General features: G+C 46.0%; 1 protein-coding gene across 3 annotated transcripts in view; it reads left to right on the top strand.

The window, feature by feature from the left end:
• Positions 1–3,469: 3,469 nt before the first annotated feature.
• The window catches only part of Kiaa0040 (KIAA0040 ortholog), a 34,197-nt gene continuing 16,133 nt past the window's right edge, over positions 3,470–21,533 (top strand). For 2 of the 3 annotated variants that reach the window (XM_048420792.3, XM_048420793.3), the window contains exons 1-2: positions 3,470–3,803; positions 17,372–17,443. The gene's annotated coding sequence lies outside the window, so the exon portion shown is untranslated. Of the gene's footprint in view, positions 3,804–17,371; positions 17,444–17,769; positions 17,934–21,533 lie in introns of all 3 variants that reach the window. The other variant, XM_048420795.3, reaches the window with a different exon arrangement.

Here is a 21,533-nt window from a genome sequence, read left to right as displayed (position 1 = left end):
GCCAAAATGAAAGAGTAACATGTTTTAACAAGTAAGACAGACAAAAAGAGTGGTTTTATTGTCTGTATGAAGCCAAGGCTACTGACACTGTAAGATGGGGAGGGAGTGTACGGGTCGTCTATTGGCTCAAATCTTAGCACACGGAGGCCAGGACTCCTTTGGCTGCAAAGACAAAAGGTCCATACTGTGGGACCACCTTGAGCTCCCAGATACTTGGTGGACATCTCAGCTTTCCTAACCTCTCCATTATAGCTCTGCCATTCACACGCCTGTCCATAGCTTTCTGGAATCCACGTACACTACCAGTGTAGGCCACCTCTGGGAGATAATCCATTCTGCAAACTCATTACCCACTGCATGAAGCAGTATTTCCAACGACTTGTCCTGAACTTGCCTTTCTCGGGCTTCTCAGATGCAGCTGCATCTTAAGATCTGAGGAACAAGTCTGCACTCATCTTGCCCATACCACTGACAGTTTCATCACTTCCCCTAACACCCTCCGTCTGGCCAGCAACCATTCTGCCTTCTTTTAATAGCATGCTCTCACCTCTACGGAACCCATCCAACTCATGGTCTGCCCCAGAGCCACACGGAACCAACCAAGGGTAGCTCTATATGCAGACCAGCACAAAATCAAAGACTGCCCCTAAACCACTGTGAAGTGTGGGTGTTTTTATTTCATTCTTTCTTTGTATCCTGTTTCTGTGGCTTCTTGTAGATGACACTATTGTGTTGCAGTGTTAAAGCCTGGACATGCCTGAGCAGCATACATTGTTGCAGGCAAGAATGCACCAGTTTTAGGTGATAATAATGCAGTAGTCTCCATTTAATATTTCTCACTCGGATGGAGGCACCCCTCTTCTTGTTAGCGTTGTATAGCACTGTTCTGAGCGGGAGACCTGATGGAAAACCATCTCCCACAGGTGGCCTGCACAGATGAACCAGGGCTGGCCAACGCTGCCATTGACCTGTCTGATATAGGACGTTGCCAAGAGAGAAGCATAGTCAGTCTTCACCTTCAAAGCAGGTTGAAATTCAATGTTTAATGTCCTCTTGGGAGGAAGTCAACAGTTTTTGTCTGCAACGTCGTGATATGGAACCAGAGCTTATCAGGTGCTAAAGTTAGTGAGGGGTAGTCAATCACAACGGGGTGGCAGGGGTTAAATCTCCAGTCTTGGTTCACAAGTCTGCTGTTTTGGCCTTTTGTTTCTTAATTAGATGCGTTAATGCTCCGATTCACGCCACTTGGAGCCCACTAACTTCCTGACCACCTTCAAAGATCTATTAAAAAAAAAAAAAAAACAAGAAAACTAATGAGGATTTTTAAAACCTGGAACAGCACTGTGGTTGCTTGGGGCCGTTCATGAGTTCATGTAAGAGTAGAGATTTCACTGCCAAAGGGGCGAAGCAGTAGGTGGACGTTCTGACTTCTGACTTACTTTTTCTTAAGGGATATGTTATCCATCCAGGCCAGATGTTTACTCCTTTGCTCGTGCCATGGATGTGTCTTCCTCGTGGTGTCAGCACCACAGCAGACCCCGGAGCCTTGGAATTCAGCGACAGCACACCTGCTGTGGTGTCATAGATCAGGTCCCCAATCGGTCTCCTTACTAGACTTGCCTCCCTGTGATCTGAGACAACGGTGAGATTCTGCCCTTTAGACAAGTGTCTGGCTTTTCCTCCATATCTTCCTGTCATACTCACAAAGCTTGTGCTGGCTTCCTCATTTTTTTTTTTGTTTCATTTATCTGAGTTATTGTTTTTGTTTTCCTGAAAAGCAGTGTGACTGTAAACTCAGCCTGAACCCGTCAATAAAGTTGTTCAGACTTGCACATCAACCCAGTTCACACAAGCCATTCTCTCTTCTGGGGATGGGGGTTTTAGCTATGACCTTGGACAATCCTCAAAGGGAGGGTCAAATTACATCTCACACATGTAGGGTGTCAGACAAAATGATATACAGTTTAAAGTTGTAGGTCGTGGAAAACCAAACACCAGGTTTTCACTTAAGGTTTCCTGTCATCCACCAAGTCTGTCTTCCTCCAGCACCTTGCTCCATTAGACTCCAGACCAGGGGTTCAGATTTGACACACCAGGAAAGCCCTCCATCTTGGCATCTCCCCAACTCTCCCTGCCCCCCCCCCCAGTTGTTGATGAAGTCCTGCCAAGAATTCTGTCTTCTTTCACAGTCTGACCTTCCCATCCCCACCCACTCAACCATACTAACTCCTCTGAGACCATATAAGACCTCTGGGACCACTCTTCTGTTTTTATTCAAATCTGGATGGATGCAGGGCATGATGGAACACACCCTCAATTCCAACACTCAAGAGGCATAGCCCAGCCAGCGGATCTTTGCGAGGCCAGTCTGGTCTCCAGTGTGAGTTCCAGGCCAGCCAGGGCTATATTGTGAAACTTGATTTCAAACACACAACAACAAATCTAGATCGAGTTCTCTCTGCTGTGATTTCTGAGAAGAACTCTAATTAATTTGCCTTTGAAAGAAGACCCCAGGCCAGGCAGTGGTGGCAAAGGAATTTAATTCCAGCACTCGGGAGCCAGAGGCAGGTGGATCTCTGTGAGTTCGAGGTCAGCCTGGTCTACAAGAGCTAGTTCCAGGACAGGCTCCAAAGCTACAGACACCCTTGGGGGGTGGTTTACCTAACTATTCTTGGCCTTTCTGGACAAATGCTGGGCCTTCTCTTCAGACTGTCAACCCAGGACCAGCTGACTTCTCTTAAGTAAACAGGAAGAACACTCTTGTTTCTCAGTTATGACCAATTCACCAGTCATTTTAATTCAGGCACGCAAAGGCCAAAGGGAACCTATAGCCCAGGCACAGTAACTGGGAAGCAAGCACCAACTCTGCCCCTACCACCTACAATCCAGTGGGCAGAATCCCATGTCCTTATCATGGTGAGATCTCCCAAGGTGATTATGGGGACCTTCCTAGCTGCCCACAGCCGCTTCTGCCATCACACCTTCCATCTTCCCTGGAGGTACTTTATTATCAGAGCCTTCACATTTGCGGGAGGAGTTAGAACCAAGAGATCTGAAAAGCACAGGAAGAACAAATGAAGTAAAAGAGGAGAAGTCCTGAGAACTTTTTAAAGTCTGTTGTCTCCGCCTTCTGTGCTCCTAACCGCTTCAGGCGGCTCCTATCACTTTTCCTCAGTGTCTTCAGTCAGCAGCCTAAGATTTTCCAGGCGATGATGCCTCGAAGCACACACAACAAGGATACCTAGTTGGGATGAGGCATTGCAGCCTGCTCTCCCTTTCCTAGAAGGTGGCAATACCGGGCTGTTGTTTTCCCCTAACCTCCGGATTGGGAGTTTACACCCCACCTCCCTGCGAACACTGGGACATCTGTCTACTCAAGGAGAGCACGGGCGGGGCAGAGGGGCAAAAGTACGTCACAGCGGGGCGGGGTGGGGGCACTGGCGGGGAGCCCCAGAGGAAGGGGACTGGGCTGTGGCTGTGGCGTGTGCGCCCTAGTTTAAGGCGTGGGCTGGGCTGGGGAGCGGCAGGAGTCAGCCAGTCAGATTCAGGAAGTCAAGCTCCTGACCTCAGGAGCAGAGGTGGGAGCCGCGAAACCTCAGCAGGGAACACAGGGGGTGCTTTCCTCCACACCGCATGGGTGGCACCCACTGATCTGCAGCGCCGCCTCCCTCCCGGGACCTGGCAGGGGGAGGGAAGAGCTGGAGGAGGGACTGAGACCTCGCCCTTGTGCCCAAGTGACCCAGACAGCCCCGGAGCAGGTCCAGGGGTCCCACATGCAGGAAATCCTCCAGCGGGTCCCAAAGGTGAGTTTCAAAACTTTCTATAGTGCTTTGTGCTGTTGTTTTCAGAATACATTTGGGAGCCGCCCCTCGTGTGGAAAGGGACTTCCCAGTCACTTCTGTCTGTAGAAGGGTGAAATCCGCCCGGAGAGAAGTGAGATAAAGCGGTTATTTCTAAGAAGCCTCTCGCCGCCGGGTTGCTTTCGTTCTAGCTTACTTTCCTCCTTTCCGCCCCCAGCCTGCCACTTGGGCTCCCCTGGAGTCTGGGGTAGAGTTCTCAGCTCCAGTTGACACCAGTTGTGGGTAGAAGTCACTTGAAAAGGAGCAGACAGATACTGTCTCCACGGACAAAGTCAGTATTTGAGATGCTCCTAAAACCACACGGGTGGGTTTGAATTTTTCTTAATCACTCTAAGAGAAACTATAGTTTCAGCCGGGCTAAGAAACTGACCAAACTGAAAATGTGGCCTGGAGCCAAGGGGTGGAGTAAGACCTGTGTGCGATTCTGAGTTTCCAGAGAATTTGTGTGACACAGATTTTTTTTTCCTAAACTTTTCTGACTCTCTAAACGGTCCTTGATCTTCTTCCCACCTGGGAAGGTAGACCCGTGAAAGCAGAGCAGAGCTCACAGCGGCCCTGATTCCCTGCCTGCACTTGAAAGGGCTTTGTAGGAATGATTTGTGTAATAATAGTTAAGTAAATGATAGCCTGAGAGGTAGCCGAGGTTTTGAGCACCAGCCCTGCCTAACTAAAGGGAACCTGAAGCAGGGACCAATGCTTGCCCTAATTTAACAGAGAACACCAGCCAGTCTGCCATGGGACCTGCAGGCCTGCTCGGCCTGTCTGCTCAGCACCTAAGGGTCTCCAGAGCACCTGCATTCCAAAGTACCTGTGCTGCATCCTTAAGAGCCTGAAGGTCATCTAAGGAACCTTCGTTGTGAAGTCCTGTTGGGGACCAAAAACAAATCTTACAAGATAGATGGGTGCATCATTTCCTTAACCTTTTACAAAGTTTACCAATGCCACCTGAGCTGCAGAATCCTGCAACTGAAAGTCACTGCTACCTTAAGCACAGGGTACGGCTTTTTGATTATTGTGGGGGTTTTTAATGTAATTTTTTTAAGTAAACCTTCTTATTCCATAGAGTTATGTGTGAGTGGGAAAATTCCGCAAGGTTCTCTCTCCTACCTTTGAACTAATCCAGATCTATCAACTACTTAGTCTGATGGGCCTTCCTTCGGCCCAGTGCCTCCCTTTTTCTGAAATTCTGCCTCCCCACCTTTACCCATAACACAGTTCTAGGAAAGAAGACCATTACAAAACAAATGTGTCTCTGGCCTTCATTGTCAACATTCTGCCTATGGAATGAAAAGTGGTGAAAGCCTCAGGATCACACCCGAGAAGATAATAAACACACAGCAAGCTACCTTACTGGTTTTTATCACAGAGGAAGGACATCCCATCCATTCCTAAGCTTGACTGCACCTCTGTGTGTTGAGCAAGGTGCCAGAGCTATGGAATCGAAGATGATGGGGAATAGAAGAACCCCAGACTGGCAAATTAATGCTAAGAAACTAGCTACAGTTCAGAACTATGTACATCATATTGATAGTAACAGTGAAACCATCCCAAGGATGAGCAGGGGTTACCTGGGAAGTAAGCACCTCAGAAGTGGTGCATGAGCAGGATTTTGAAAATGACTAGCATCTCCCAAGGAGGAGGTACTGTGGGCAAAGGAAAATCTTGCACAAAGTCAAAGGCAAGTGGGAGAAACAGCACAAATGGGGATTAGATCTTCTCCTGCCAAGAGTGAGTTGTCTTTTTCCAGCCCTACTAAGCCTTCATTAGATAGTGAAAAGGCACCCTCAGATTTGTGTTTGGAGAAAGGATTACTGGCCCATAAGAGATCTGGCTCTGAAAGAAGAGAAGCAGGGGTCCTATGTAAAGACATGAACAGGGGAGACTGGTGAGTGCAAGCTAGGAAGATAGCTCAGAGTCAGGTTTTTCTGAGATGTCTGAGGGAGAAGTTCTTAAAACCGTGAAATAATTCTGGATCAATGGCACACAAGTATGACATGCCCATTTGACTAAGTGAGGAAATCTCTAGGAATCATTACCTTATTATAAAGAAGATGGAAGAAACCTTAGTTAGGTTGTAACTACCTAACTACACCTTCTCCAGAATGTATTGCCATCTCTTTAGTTACCACACCTGTTTGAGAGACCTGTCTATATTAGAATGAAGAGAATGACCAATTAAGACTGATTCCAGACCCTTGCACAGTTACTTTTAGATCTGAATGCCAGGGCCCAGATCCAGACCTTATGCAACTTGCACAGAAATTTATAAAAAGAAAGGAAGGAAGGAAGGAAGGAAGGAAGGAAGGAAGGAAGGAAGGAAGGAAGGAAAGAAAGAAAGAAAGAAAGAAAGAAAGAGAAGAAAGAAAGATCCTTGGTGGAGCTTAGACAGATGTGTGTGCAGTGCCCGGCTTAACCACTTATCAACTGCCCTTGAACAAGTCTTTGACTCACTCTGCTTCATTTCCTTTGTATTTAAAACTGGGATAATTATTACTCACCAGGGCAATGGTTAGACTCAGAATCCAATTGAAAAAGTAAGTACATTTAACGTGCTACATAAATTTTAAGGCTCTATTAAATGTAAGGGCTTATTATTATGATCTCTTGAAGCTGCCTAAACCAGATGGGGTGTGCTGGTGCAGGACACAGCAGCGTCATGGGCTAGACTTGGTGTTCTTTTAATCACATGAAATATTTTTAGGTAGGAATGACAGAAGTCTCTGTCTTATCAATGATGTGCATTAGTGTAACCTCTCCTCATCCTTCTCCTTTCCTATGGCTCAACTAAAGGACCAGAGGCCCAAGTAGAAATGTTCTGGAATATGTGGGCAAGCAGGTTGTTCACTTCACAAGAACGTATGAGCCCTCAAGGGGCTAACAGTAGCCAGAATTCTGATAGGCCATTGGCCCACCCACCTTGCAGCTGAGTCAACCCACAGGTGACTCTTTTTTTCTAATCCTCATAAAGGTACCAGTCTAGTAGGTGGTAGTTCTAAATCTGGACATCAGTTTTAACTAAGGTATATTGGTGGCTTTCTCTCATCCTCACCAGTGAAGCCTGTATCCTGAAAAGATTCATGTGTATCTCATACTCCAAAGTAGTAGAGTTTGAATAGTATGCCAGCATCAAGATTTTTAAGTGAACAGGGGCTGTTTGTTGATGAAGAAAAGGAAGTAGATTCAGAGACTTCAAATGGAAAAAAAAAACTCTCTAGAGATAAACCAACCCTGCCCTTTCACTTCAGAGATGAGCAAACTGGGGTTCAGAGAGGGGAAGTGAGTGCCATAGTCATACGACCAGTTTGTGGAGGAACCACAACCCAAGCACCATTGCTTTCTTTTAGTTATACCCAGTCCCATCGAAGGCTGGTATCCCCTGGACATCTGTCCACAAGGACAAATGCAGTACTCAAGTGATGGCAGAGAGAAAAGGAGAAGATGACTCATAAAGGCTGGGTCCTCTCGGGGTGACTTCTGGGGCAAACTCCAGATCCTGAAGCGACTCAGGTAGACCTCATCTTTTCTGACGATATCCAGACCATCCCTGGCTCCTCCTTTCTGAAACTTCAATCTGTAACTGTCCTTAGGAGTTCGGAAACACTGTTTAAGCAGGGAGACCACATACTAGGTGCCTTAAGTAACTTTTCAAGTGCACTTAAGCACTTTTCAGTGCTTGCTCAAATAACCGTGAAAACTACTCTAAGAGACCAGCAAGATGTTCCCATTCCTCACCAGACACCAACGCATAATGCATTTGTTTGATGAGAAAAGCTTCAGGTGAACAGCCAGAGCACATGACACTGGTCATGGTTACAGTGAGAAATAAGGACCGTGACAAGAGACCTCTTCCCTCTCTAAGCAGCAAGGGACTATCGACAGCAGATGCCAGCTTAGGTGTCCGTTCTTTCCCCAACTTTGTCCAGGGCTGTCTGAACAGATCGTTGTCTGGGGCTGTGGGGTAGACATTCAGTGGAGGACAGAAAAGGGAGTTGAGTTCTAAAAGGAACACAAACCTGGGATTTCTTCATTAGGGGAAGGTCTCAAGGGACCATGGCAGTGTTGAGGCCCCAGTCCTCGTGTCTGACCAGGCACTTGCTCCCACTGTTGTAAGCAAGCTACTCCTGGAATTTTTTCTCTAAGAAAAAAAAATAAACCATAACCTTTCCAAAATGTCTTGGCTTAAACTTGAAGCAGAGAGAGTGCTTATAACCCACTCGAGGCTTGCCCTCACTCTTAACTCTGCAACTTCCCCTCCACACAGTATTTTTCAGCTGAGTTTATTTTCTCTTCAACAAGACTCTCATTTCAAGACAAAGAGGTCTAAGGAAAGCCCATAAGCAATTCCTTTTAGGGGGTTTTGTTGGGGGTTTTGTTTCTGCTACTAATAAAAGAAAGTTGGCAGAAGACAAACAAACATTTGAACAACTCTGATAGGATGGCTGCATCTTAGAGAACCTTCATTCTTCAGATTGTTCTAGGAGGGAAGAGGTCTGGGGTCATGGATACAGAGATGGGGTAGAGGCGAGGCCTGAAGGCAGGGAGAGAAGCAGTGGGAACTGGGGAGTTCCACCAGTGTTAGTTCAATGGAGCAGAATGACAGCAAGGACATGCTGTGCATGAACCTAAATGACATGTCACGGTGGCAACTGTGAGTAAGGGAACTCAGCTGTTCGAGTCAGAGAATTCTTATTTTCTCCCCAACCCAAGTAAGACACCAACGAAGTCTGTCTCTGTCTTCCTATGGTTCCTCATCATTGACTGATCCATGAGCAGGACAGGTTTACAATATCCTTTCCACCTGTGGTCCTCGGACACCCAGAGCCTTGGGGTAACCTGTAAACTTCAGCCAGCCACTCATACACCAGCCTCAAACCACACAGGAAGTAGTTGTTGTCGCCGTGACCTCATGGAAACCAGAGTAAACAGTGTTCATCCACTCTTTCCCGGCTCCCCCGAGCTTCTGGGTGCGTACCAGTCTCTCCATAGTTTCTTCGGGGGTCCTGTTAAGAATGTGAGGCACTCAAAGATGACAGTCATCACTGCCTCCTACCCTTCAGATTGCCTAAGGAACACATCACAATATATTTTGGTTCTTCAGTGTTACATTAGGGAGAAACTTCTAAGTGAACGGAGAGTGCATCACTCTTAAATCTAACTCTGCAGACTGACACCTTGGTTTCCACCTCCCAACCCCTCTGCCCCCACCCCGCCCTTTGCTCTCTCCAGTTTCCACTCCTAACCTGCTGCCTGAGGCCTGCAGTCTGCTGAGTAGTGGTTGCCAGCTTAGCACAGCACAGCCTAGATGAAAGCCTGACACAAGGGTAGCCCCACCATTGAGAAATGAAACCTTCGCTGGGAAAGGAGACAGATTAGCCCGCCACCTCCACCTAGACACAGCCTGCTCAGAGATCTCCTGGCTTCCAAATTAAAAAGTTCAACTCTGCCCTGTGGGATATTTGGACCACAGCCTTCTCTGGGTCAGGAAGAAAGCAATGCCCTGCCAGGCGGCACAACACACAAGCTGACTTGCAATGGCTGCATTCTTCTCGGCGTAAGGATTATTTCACTGGCCTCTTGGAGGAAAGAGCCGGGATTTTAATTTACATGGATGGATGGCGCCACTTCCCCATGGAAAGAAGCTCTCTCTTTCAGACTGTCTGGGCCAAGGGAGGAGACAGTCATGGGACACGCACCACACGGAAGGTCAGATGTTCCTGACTGACATTTTCCAGGAATAAGAGTTTAGTGTTTTGAAAAATACTGTTTTTTCAAGATGGGGCCCAAGAGTGAAGGGAAAACATCATTGATGTGTGTGGCCATTTAACATCTGATATCGGGATGGGTGAAGATTCAGAGACCTTTAATACTTTGTACTTTTTAAATGGTTAGAATGATAGCTGGGCCGTCATTTGTTTTCAAGAAATTTTGTATCATCACCTGTATCTCTACTGACCTGAAATGAGCATTATGTAAAATTACCTGTGATAAACAGTTCAGTGGTAGTTAGTACCAAGCAACCACCATGCCTATCTACATCTAAAATATTTGCCCTGCCCCCACATGAAACCATTAAGCAGTTCCTCTTGTCCCTTCATGCTCTCGTCTCTGACGCTCACTGACCTAGATTCTACCTCTATGGCCTTACCTGTTCCAAGAATTTCACAGCAATGGAACTGTGAACCATATGACATTTGGTGACTGGTGTTTTTCACTTGGTATGTTCTTAAAATTCAGCTGTGTTGCAGCTTCTATTAATGCTTTATTCTGTTTATATCGCAATCTTATTCCATTATATATACACACCGTCGGCTTACGGGCATTTGAGTTTCCGCCTTTCAGTTACCGTGGGTAACACTGTTGGCCATAGGTACATACGAGGACTCCCTTGAACGCCTGCTTGTAGCTCTTTGGGGTGTATGCCAGGGAGTAGAATTGGTGGAGCCTATGATTATGATAATCCTATGTTTAACTTTGTCAGAAATTGTCAAGCTCGTTTCCTTTTCTCCACATTTTCATCTACATATTTACAGAATTCACTGTGCTCCAAAGTATGCCATAGTATGTGGCGTAACTTTCAATGCCTGATCTCTTATTTGATGCCTTGGAACTTAAATTTTAACCAGAGATATTAAATCCCATTGCTTTAGAAATTTCTGAGTTGTTTAGACTCCTACTTTATGGCTACATGGGCATAAACACCTCAGCCAACAGGTATAGGAGGCAACAGCTTTACGGCCAGTCTAGAGTGTCCCCCAGAAGTAAGTCTCTCCAGGCACATGGCACACCTTTAGTTCTAGAATTTAGAGATCAAAGCCTGGTGGTTCCCTCTCTATAAGTTTGAAGGCAGCCTAATCTACCTAGTGAGTTCTAAGCCAGCCAGAACTATATAATGAGAGCCTGTCTTCCCTACTTACCTCGTGTACAGTGTGGGGCCATGATGGTTGGGACAAGGTCCCTCTGTGTAGCCCTGGCTCTCCTGGAACTCACTTTGTAGACCAGGCTATCCTCAAACTCACCTAGATCTACCTGCCTCTGGAGTGATGGGATTAAAGGCATATGCTATCATACCCTGTGAATCTATCTTTAAATAATAATAATTAATAATAATAATAAACACAAGTCTCAACCATCTTTCCCAGGATCAGTGAGAGCTGGGTGTGTTCTCAGCTCTTCTCAGAGAAGAGAAAATGGTAAAAACCTTTAGGAGCCTGGTGGTCTTGCTCCAATGTCAAAGGCCGTCTCAACATGACTTGGGCAGCATTTTTTTTTAATGCACAAGCATTCCTTTGACACCTGTGTGTGTGACACGCTAGAGGCTGTGGGCAATCTTTAAAACAAAGACTACACCTGCGGGGACCTGCCACCCGGGAGCCTGCAATCACCTGCCCCTCTTCATCTAGGGCTGACAGAGGCATCTTCCCCAGGGAAGGGTGTCTCTGCTCCTGCTACCAGGTCTTCACTCGCTGGTCAGGTCAGTGTGCTGCCTTTCTGTAACTTCTGGCACCAGCTTCTTCATTCCCGCTGGGCTAGCTCCCCAGACAGCTAGCCAGTTTGTTTGATCCATACTTGCTGTTTGGGGCTGCAACAGAGAGCTTCACTTCCTCCAAGGCTTTCCTGCTCCTCCTGGATCTCAGTCTCTTTTCTCTCACCCCATGACCTAAGATTGCAGAGGCCTGCAAAGATGTATATCTAGATAGGATGTCGGTGTCAAATGTGAGTGTCTAGTCCTAGTGTTGGCCAACAACGTCCTCACAGAGACATGCTAGACTCCATTTTTTCATCTCCCCAGACCACAAGGGGTCAGTCAATCCATTCATCATCAACAGTAGATTTACAAACATCTTCGTGTGCTTCTACCAAACTGGACAGGAGATGCCCAGAAAAAAAGGCACAGAAATAGACCAGTGTTGAGCAGGGAAGAGACAAGAGTCACACCCACGCTGTCAGGGAAATAACCATCTTCCATGCGTTGTTATGGAGGCCATGTGGTGGTGAGGAGGACTTCAAATAGCATGATCCCTAGGTTATAAAGATTCCAGAAGACAAATCAAGCTACCAAATCTTCCTTATCTCATCCCTACCTGCTGGGAGCTGTACAAGAGTCAATCTTTGCTACAGTTTTACATTCCTCCTTGGGTCTGAAATATGAAAGCCATCTTTCCATTGACACACACAGGCGTCATCACTGTGATGCCTTCTGTACACTCCAGCTCCCTGCCATGGGACCACAGCAGAGACCACAGAACAAATCCTACGGGGAAACAGAGGGACAAAGCTAACATTCACTGTACATTTGCCCCTCGTCAGCAGTTTTAACTACAGTGTATGTATTTAACTTATCTGATTGGTGCAACAATCCTAGGACACAGGATATGTCCATAGTTTCCTTTTACAGCTGAAAAACATGGCCAGGGGCAGGGATGGGTGTCAGTGATTACCATGTTCAGATAACCAGAGTTGGAGTAGGCAGGACTGACCCAGGCTGTCCTCTCTGAAAGAGAAACTTAGGTCATGTAGAGTCAGAATCACAAACATGGCAGGCACTCTGTTAACTGGAGAGCAGGAAGTGAGACTGTAGAAATCCCCTTCACTGGGCACACCCATCTTACACACTTCCCATCCCTCAGCTCTCACCCACGGACCGGTCCAGATATTCCCCAAAGCTCATTTGGTTTCCACAAACTTATGCTAAATATTGGCAGTGTTGCTATGCAAACTCTCTTGCTCTCTCGCTCTCTCTCTCTTTCCCTCTCTCTCTTTCCATTTACCTTTTCCTCTCCCTCTGTCGCTCCCTTACCCCCCACCTCGTGTGTGTGTGTCTGTGTGTGTGTGTGTGTGTGTATGTTTGTTTGTCTCTCTCTGTCTCTTGGTCTCTGTCTGTCTATCTCTGTGTGTGTTTGTCTGTCTGTCCCCCTGCCCTGCAGTGTAGGGGGATATGGAAGCATGGTGGGTTGTAGGTATATGTATAGAGTAAGAGAATGAGAATCCCTTTGAACCCAACCAACTTTAGTTGCCCAAGGCCTTGTGATAGATCTGAAATCAGGATTACATCTAAGAGAAAAAGCATAGTTGAAGTGGGGGTTGGGGAAGGAGACAGAAAAAACACCATTGTTCACTCTAGTATTCATAAAACAGTCTACCTCCTTGATCAAACATGAAAAATATTGAAGATTTTCAGGCCTGGTGCGTCAGCAGTGACTCCCCATCCTTGGACTTTCAAGTCATAATACCTCATGAAATAGGTAGGGAAAGTAAGTTTCCCAATAGTTTCCTCCATAGGCTGTGGCCCTGAGGAATCCCTGCCATGTGCCAGGCTGTTCCCTGGAATGCCTTGGCATTTAAAGCAACTGTATAAAGACCCAGGAAGAGGGAGGTCAGAGGAGGAAGCTGGTTGAGGATTGTCATAGTAACAGGGAGGTTGGAAACCTCCAGGTCTGAGCTGGAGCCTGAGCCACCATAATTGGATTCTTCCTGGGGCCACCTCTCTTCTTTAGCAAGCTGTAGTCACTTTCCTTTCCCATCCTTGCTGCCCCGTCGTCTGACAGATGCCCACTCAGTGCTCACCTGTCTGGATCCTTCCATACATTCCTCACGGAGATTAGTTCATCCTGCCTTGTGGCTACCATAACCGTTTGTTTGAATTCCCTTTGGGACACATAACTAACCCTGCCTTATGGTGCTTCCCCTGTGCTCACCCAGTTCCCCAGTAAGAAACAAATTTCTAAACATAGTCTGTCTTCGGCTCAGTTTTGAATCTTTTACCCAGAGAGCTGGCAGAGTGTTTGTTTTCCATTGTGCAGCATTTTCTGGGAAGTCTTAGAAAAGAGAGATGTCCTTCGTGTATATAGTAGGTAGCAAGATGAAACTGAAACAAACTGTGTGCTGCAGGGAGCAGAAATGGCAGCTCTGGTTTCCTCTGCCTTAGTGATGTCAGCAACCCAGGCTCAACAATGGAGAACAGAAGACAGTAAAGGAAGGCCCTCTGGGAATTAGGGAACACAGACAATCAATTTTTGTAGTAATAGCAATGGGATAGTGAGATGCTACTACACACACACACACATCCTGTACACAGTTTGTGTGACTGCTGGTGTCACTATGTGAAATATCATCCGTCAAGAACACAGACATGTCAAAAACATGAGCAGGCAGGGTTTTCCAACAAATTGGGAGCAGTCACTTTCAAGTAATGTCATCGTAAAATTCCATCTGGTGTCCCATGAAAGGGTCAACGTACACTGAGGCCAATCACCTTTGCCTGCAGAGTGTGCTACTCTGGGAAACCCAGAAACACGTGGTATCTGAGTGGTGGCCAGGCTAAAAGAGTTCTCCAGATGCAGAATACTGAAATTCCAATGTGTGCACTTTTTCTAAGTATCTTTTCTTTGACTACAGTGCTGTGTGTGGACCTAGACATCAGCCTGGGCATGAGTGCTAGGTATTCATAGGTAGAAATTTTTGTCAAGGCACCCTTGATAGCTGTGAGACCTTGGATGAGTCATTTAATGTTCACAAACCTCGCGGTTTTCTTATCTAGAAAAGATGTCCATTCACTAACTTGGCAAATATTTCTCAGGAACAAAATAGGTCCCAGACACTGTGGATCCTATGATGAGAGAAGATTCCATGTGAAAAGGAGGGAGGATGGTTAGATATGAAATTACCCTAACACTGACCAGGGCTGTGGCAAGAGTATAAAGAGTGAAGGGCACAGAGTTGGGGCTCTGACCTTTAACACGACCCAGGAAGTTTTCCCAGGAGGAACAAGGCTTTAGCTTAGGTCTAGAAGATGAGTAGACAGGAAACTCAATGGGAACAGTGCTGGAGCAGAGAGAGAAGCATGTTTGAGACTCCAAAGCAGGAGGGGAACCATGGGTCCCAGAGTTTGAGAAAGAGAAGGCCTCATACACTTCCAAAGGGATTGGTGGCCGCTGGTGGTGCCCTTGGTGTTGTTTCTCGGGAGCCAGTGTAGTGTGGAGTGCATCACACAGGGACACAAAAACTACAACCTGTCTTCCCGTGACGACACAACAGCCTGGAACAAATCCTTATGCTTCATTCACAGTATGACAAAGGAAAAATGTTCGCAGGATCCATTAACGAATCCCTGAGCTGGGCGTGATGGTGTAGGCCTAAAATTCTAGCACTAGACAGGCTGAGGTCAGAGAAGCTCCAGTTTGAGGCCAGCTGGGCTACATGATGAGGCCCTCTCCCTACCACCCCCAAATCCAGAGTTGTAAGTGTGAGGCCATAATAGTACTCAATTCAATCATAAATAAAACCAAGCCTGACTGGTGTCAGTTCAAAGGTGAGACATGAGTATGCAGATATCCTTAGCTCCCACCCCCTTTCCCAAGGGATCAGGAAATAAATAACAGCTTCTTTCTTATTTGTTTGGTGATATTTCATTTCAGATCATAATCAGATTTTTGTCTAAGGGAGAACATAAGCTATTAATAAAAGTTTTTAATTGTGATATATATGAATACTATGCCTACACACCACCATTGGACCTGGGGTTGCTTAAAGCTGGGTAATCCTGAATTCTGGCAAGGTGTGCTTTCATTTGTGAGGAAGATTAGGTGCTACTACTGAAATGTTGGTGTTATCAGGTCTCTGCCCAGGGCTTCTGGAGCCTCCATGAGCTTCATTGCACTGAGCCCATATCAAGCATATTGGAGTCTCCCTGATGTCATTTATCAAATGTTCTCCCTGCTAGTTCACACTCAGGCTCTGTGCATGCTGCTACCCCGTCTCTCTGCAGCAACTTTCCCACGTAGCCTTAATTCTCCATCAACATGTCCAACCCTGGTGTAAAGACTAAATTCAAACACGGGCTATCAGAGCCTCGACTCCTCTTGCCATCCCACTTTCCAGCCCATATCTATCTCTCTAGTCTGACAGAACTCACACGGGGGCACTTGCTGGCTCTTGGTTTAGCATTTGGATACTACTTTGGAGGAACTGAGGATGTAGCTCAGCAGGTAAAGGGCCTGCCTAGCATCCACAAAGCCTTGAAAGGATAAAGCCTGGCATGCTGGCACACACCTGTAATCCCAGGACTCGGGGAAGCCAAGTATGGGGATCCCATGATGGGAGATTTCATGTGGAAAGGAAAAAGGATGCCGGGATAAGAAATTACCCTAATGTTGGCATGGGCTGTGGCAAGAGTATAGAGACAGAAAAGGGCCCAGAGCCAGGACTCTGACCTTTCATATGCTTGGGGTTTCCCAAGAGGAATAAGGTTTGAAATGAGGCTTAAAAGATGAATAGACAAAAAAACAAAAAAACAAAGAAAACTAGGTTTGGGAAGAGTGGTAATAGAGGCAGGGAGGTCAGAAGTTCAAGATCATCTTCAGCAAAGTAACAAGTTGGAGGCCAGCCTGGGATGAAAGAATTCTGCCTCAAAACCATAAAAGCTACTCTGCAGGGCATTTTCAGATTACAAAGAATTCACACGTATATTCCTGTGGGCTTTGGGATTAATGCTGGAGGATGAGTGGAGCCAATGTTGCTGTCTTCCCTGATACTGTTGGGAAACCCTGAGGCTTCTAGTGCTGTGCCTCTTGACCCACCCTCTGGCGAGGCAAAACAGGAACTTGCTGTGTTCTAATGTCGTGAAGAAGCTCTTAAGATAAACACCATGTCATAGCTCTTACCCCTCCAGCCCTTTAGCATATGCTGATCACATAGTAGATACTTAACTAACACTTCTTGACGTAAAATCCATATGCCTCTACAAGGAAATAATTCAAATGCCATATTGCATTGGCACAGATATGAGAGGCACCATGAGCCTCTCTGAGTGTAAAGAACGGAGCTTGTGGTGTTATTTTTATGAGAGAGACTCAGTAAACAGGCAAGGGAGACTCATAAGTAGTCTCTAACGGAACAACCAGAGGGCAGCCATGAGGGTCACTCCCTCTGTTCTCATGAGCAGCCCCACTGCCTCTGGGTAATGGATGGAATACACATATCAGAACCTGCTCAACAGGGTGGACATGTTGTTTGTCCAGAGTGCACACAAGGACTCAAATTTCCAGCACCTAGACATCAAGTAGGCCTCCGCTTCACCACCCTGGTAGAAAGAACTTCTCTGGAATTAGGCAGAGTGATGATCGACTACTCTTTCATTCTGGAAGAATGCAGAGAGAACACCCACCCCCGATGACTGAAATAATTCTCCCTAGAACTCTAGGCTGCTCTGGCCTTGGGCAGAGTCAAGGAGTGACTGCTGTTGTTTGTCATATGTCTTCCTCTACCAGAACGATACCAAGTGTCATGCTGAACATACAGTTGCTAGCAGCCTGGCTGCACGTCACAACACCACCTGCTTCACCTGGTGGACCCCGTGCGAAGAGCATCACAACCACATCACAAAGGGTATCTGACTTTAGGGAGAGTGCATTAAACTCATTAGAACTGCATCCAAAGATCAGTCCACACCTCCAGCTGTCTTCTAGAGAAACAGTAAAAACAATGCATTCATACAAGCGCTTTGTGTATTCTAGATTATCCGCATGTTGGAGATAAAGGAACTGCAGCCCAGAGCAACTGCGTGACTGTCCCAAGACACACACCGAGTAAGTCATACCAGCTCATCATGTCTCTGTCTGCGAGTCTGTGGCTCTTCGACTGTCCGTTAGCTGGATTTTGATTTTGACTCATGGGGAATTCACAAAAGTATAGGCTAATAAAACCAGGAAAAGTCAAAACCCAAGCTGGAGGCCTGGGACCCACAGACTTCCCATCACGGAGCCTAACTACATTATGACATATTCCCCTCCCTGGCTGCTCCAGGCCAACCCTCATCCCCAGGAGCCATTGCTGCCTTCTAACAGGTGGGCCCAGACCCATTGTTCAGACCATTCTCTAGTAAGCGTTCCTACCCTACCCCTATTCCTTCAAGATTCAACAGCATGGCAGTTGCTGTCATAAGGCTGTCTGAGTGCTGAAGAGAGAGACAATCTAAGCCAGAAGAAAGCCCACCTTGTGACCACACCATCGAAGGCCTGGGATGATGAGATCTGAGGTTCCTAGCCTCTCCCATCATTTAGACATCTGGAACAAGGGGTAGGAGAGGACTGTAAGCGGTGCACATGTTTTATCTATCTTCTGTCTATATTATCTATACCTGAAGTTAATTTTAATTTATTAGTCATGGTAAAACATTAACAGTAAAAAATAATAAAATAGAGTAATCATAATATACTGAAATAAGTTTATATATTATTAGCAATATATTACAATTTTACTATTATATGTAGTATATTAAAAAGATGCACATGCACATATATATTATATATAATGTACATGTTACCTAGCTAATCCAGATGAGGTAAATATCTAATTTTGAATTTGATTCTATTAAGATATATACCTATTTTAGAATATTATATATATTTATATATAAATATACAATATATATGGCCAACATCAGTTCCCTTGTTATATGAGTCCTTATTAGGTGAAAATTATTTGAACATAGCACTGCCATGCTTTAGAAGACAGTCTCATAACCCAGGCATCTACTAAGGGAGTAACAGGTCAATAGTATAGACAGTGTGGAGACAGTGCAAAAGAATGATTCATATCCTTAGCTGTACACACTGGCCAGGATGTTATGACAAGCCTCAGAATGGTAAATTGTGTATTTCTAGAATTTTCTCAGTAATGATTTTTGATGGCAGGGTATTAGAACTGCAGAAAGTGGAGCCTGGGTTAAGGGGGACACCTATGATTGTGTTTTCCTTTGGAAGGCATTTCAGACCTGAGAAAGCACTTGTTTGCTATGCAGGGTAGATCTGGGAAGGGGTGAAGGGAAACGGTGAAGCTGGTAGAGTTAACAAGGAGGCAGCTGCATCTGAGACTACAGAAATGTCCTATCTTTGGGATAGAGTCCTAGCATGGTAGGGCAAAGAGATGCTATTTGCCTGGCACTTGGTTGTATTCAGTATCTTAGCTCAATAATATAAGCCCTTTGCATTGATCAACTGTTATCAAAATGATCACAAGGAAAAGGTCTCCAAGCTCTCTTAGAGACATGGGTTTACAGTCACGCAGAGGACAGGTGAGGGGTCATCTTCTTCACAGTTTCCCGGGATAAAGGAGGCTGTGACCCAAAGCCTGGTGACCGAGTCATCACACCGTGCTATACATTCCATGGGGCTGACTTATTACTGAAATGACAGTATTTCTGCTCATTCCCCCGATATGGCATGGGCGTTTTAAGCCTCGACACTGTAATAAGGCAGCATTTGACTTTTAATTGCCTTGAGCTTCTGTTAACATTAAATGAAGGGGGGAAATGGGAAGGAAAATAGAACCCTATCTGTACAGCTTTCAGCTCACATAATTGTATATTTTTGCCACACCATTAGTTTCCAGCCTGCAAACCTTCCCTCTGTCATCACCGAGAAGAAGAAATAAGTCTGTCTTTCTGTTAGTGCTGCAGTTCACAGAACTCTAAATGCCCTTCTCTGGTATTTTTTTTTTTTAAAAAAAATGTAACTTTTAATTTAGGGTCTATTTTTTTAATTGCCACCTGTGTAGGAGCCCTTGAATCACATAAGTGTTTGGCTGACCTCTTGCTTTAGAAAAAGAAAAAAGAAAAAAAAAACATACTTTCCCCTTCTAAAGGATATAAGTTGGAAGCCTTAAGCAGCGGTGGCTGGAGTCCCGAGGAGCTGAAGGCTCCCTTTATTTATGGAACAGAAGTGGTGCCGCCCCACCCTAACCACTCCTGACTCACAGATGACCTCAGAGGTTTGAGACTTCCAAAAGTAAAACCTCACCTAGCTACTTTACCACACCCACAAAAATTGGCTCCAAACTTTCACCAAACACTTGCAAAGAATGAAAGTGAGAGCCGGGTAATGGAGGTCTTTTGCCATGACGGTGGCTCCAGACTTTGTGACCTGATTGAACGCACAGAAGTGGGAGTGGTACCTGTGTGTATCCGTGGATCCTCGGCCTTGGAAGCCTAGCTCCTGCTGGCTGAGTCTCCTAAGGGACCTGGGGAAGGAGTGGTGGGGAAGGGTAGTGCGCTGCACTGGAGAGAAAAGCTCGGGGTTCCAATTCTAGATTTAATTTCATCTTTTTTGTGTTATCCTTAAAATGCCACTACCTGGCATTTCAGCTGCGATTCCCCCTCACCCCCTCAGTGTTTTTCGAATGTCTTGTCTGTTCCTTACAAGAATCTTAAAGGCTATCCACGGCAGGTAATACCTTGTTTCTCAGACAAAGCAAGGACTCAGAAAACTTCACTGATGCTGGGGGTCAATGACATGGAAGGCAACTGAACAGGAGCTAGACCTGGTTCCTGTGACCCCTAGCTGCATAGTCATTTCCCTTCCCCCTCTACCAGCGTTTGAGCCCAGGGATGTCTGCATGTGGACCACCTCCTTCGATATCGTTCCTCATCTTTATCATTTCTCACGTGGACCAGAGACCAAGCTCTGTCATCCAGGAGGCAAGTGCTGCTCAGACAGCCTGGCACTTTATCCTCATTTACATTTTCCCAGCTGCTGTGTGGCCCTCTCTACAGAGAGGGCAGCACAGAGACTAGGTACTGCGGTCCCTACAACAGGAATTTTATAATTCAGGCTACAAGCTTTAAATGCCTCCAGGGACCAGGTAGTGAACGTGACTAGATGAAACAGGGATCAGAGAGAGTTCTGGCCCTTCAAAGCTCCACAGACGATGCATTCATGTAAGTGCAGCTCAGTTGTAGGGCTAGCTAAAAACTGAGCATTTTATATAAGTGAAGAGGGAAAGTGATCGATCATCGTAACGAAGCATAGGTGTGTCGGCTCTAACTCTTGGAATACAAGTGGGCCTTAGAGGCCCATGGCCTTCTGACATATGTGGCATTGGCTTGCACTCCCCTCCTGCTCTGTGTGGTCTTGTTAAAAATCAGGAGATAGAGCACTAGACAGCAAATCCAAAGATCCCTGGCTCAAATCCAGGCTCCCCCTGCTGATGTATAGTTAGGTTTGGAGCGTTGGTGCCATGGTGCAGAGAACCTAAGTTCAATTCCTAGCACCACCTGTGACTCCTATTCCAAGGGATCTGATGCCCTCTTCTGGCCTCTATGGGCACTGAAAGCAGGTGGCGCACAAGCAATCAGACACGTGCATGAATAAAACTAAATTTTGAAAATATGAGGCCCTTTAAAATCACAACCTAAGTGCCATCAGGATATTTCCATAGGCTGTGGCACAAGTGTAAGTTCTACCATGCTGTAGGGGATTACTGGGTGAGAAACCATCATCCTGACAGAAAAGGTCCAGAAACTGAAGTCCTTGGTCTCCTGAGAATGGAGATCACATACAAGAGCGGCTGCAGCAGAACCTATGTGCTCCACTGGGATTAGATTGAAACCTCATCTTGCCCTTTGGTAGCCATGGCCTTGGACAGATTTCTTAATCTCTGATGGCCTCAATTTCCTCAACGAAGATAGAAAGAATTACCTTGAGTCATTTAACTCCCCATTGATATAAAGGCCTGATCACACACAGGAGGGGGGCGGTTGGAGAGGGGAAGAGACTTGTGCACTTAGTCAGACCTCAGCAAATGGTAGCATTTTAGTTATTACATCGCCTGTTCTTGTGAAAGGTGCCTGGATGTTTGCCAACGCTCTGTTTGGAGGCTTTGACCCTCTGAAATATCTAA

The sequence above is a fragment of the Myodes glareolus genome, chromosome 5 (assembly GCF_982192425.1).
Source record: "Myodes glareolus chromosome 5, mMyoGla1.1, whole genome shotgun sequence".
Lineage (NCBI taxonomy): Eukaryota > Metazoa > Chordata > Mammalia > Rodentia > Cricetidae > Myodes > Myodes glareolus.
This window is presented reverse-complemented; position numbering and strand designations above follow the sequence as displayed.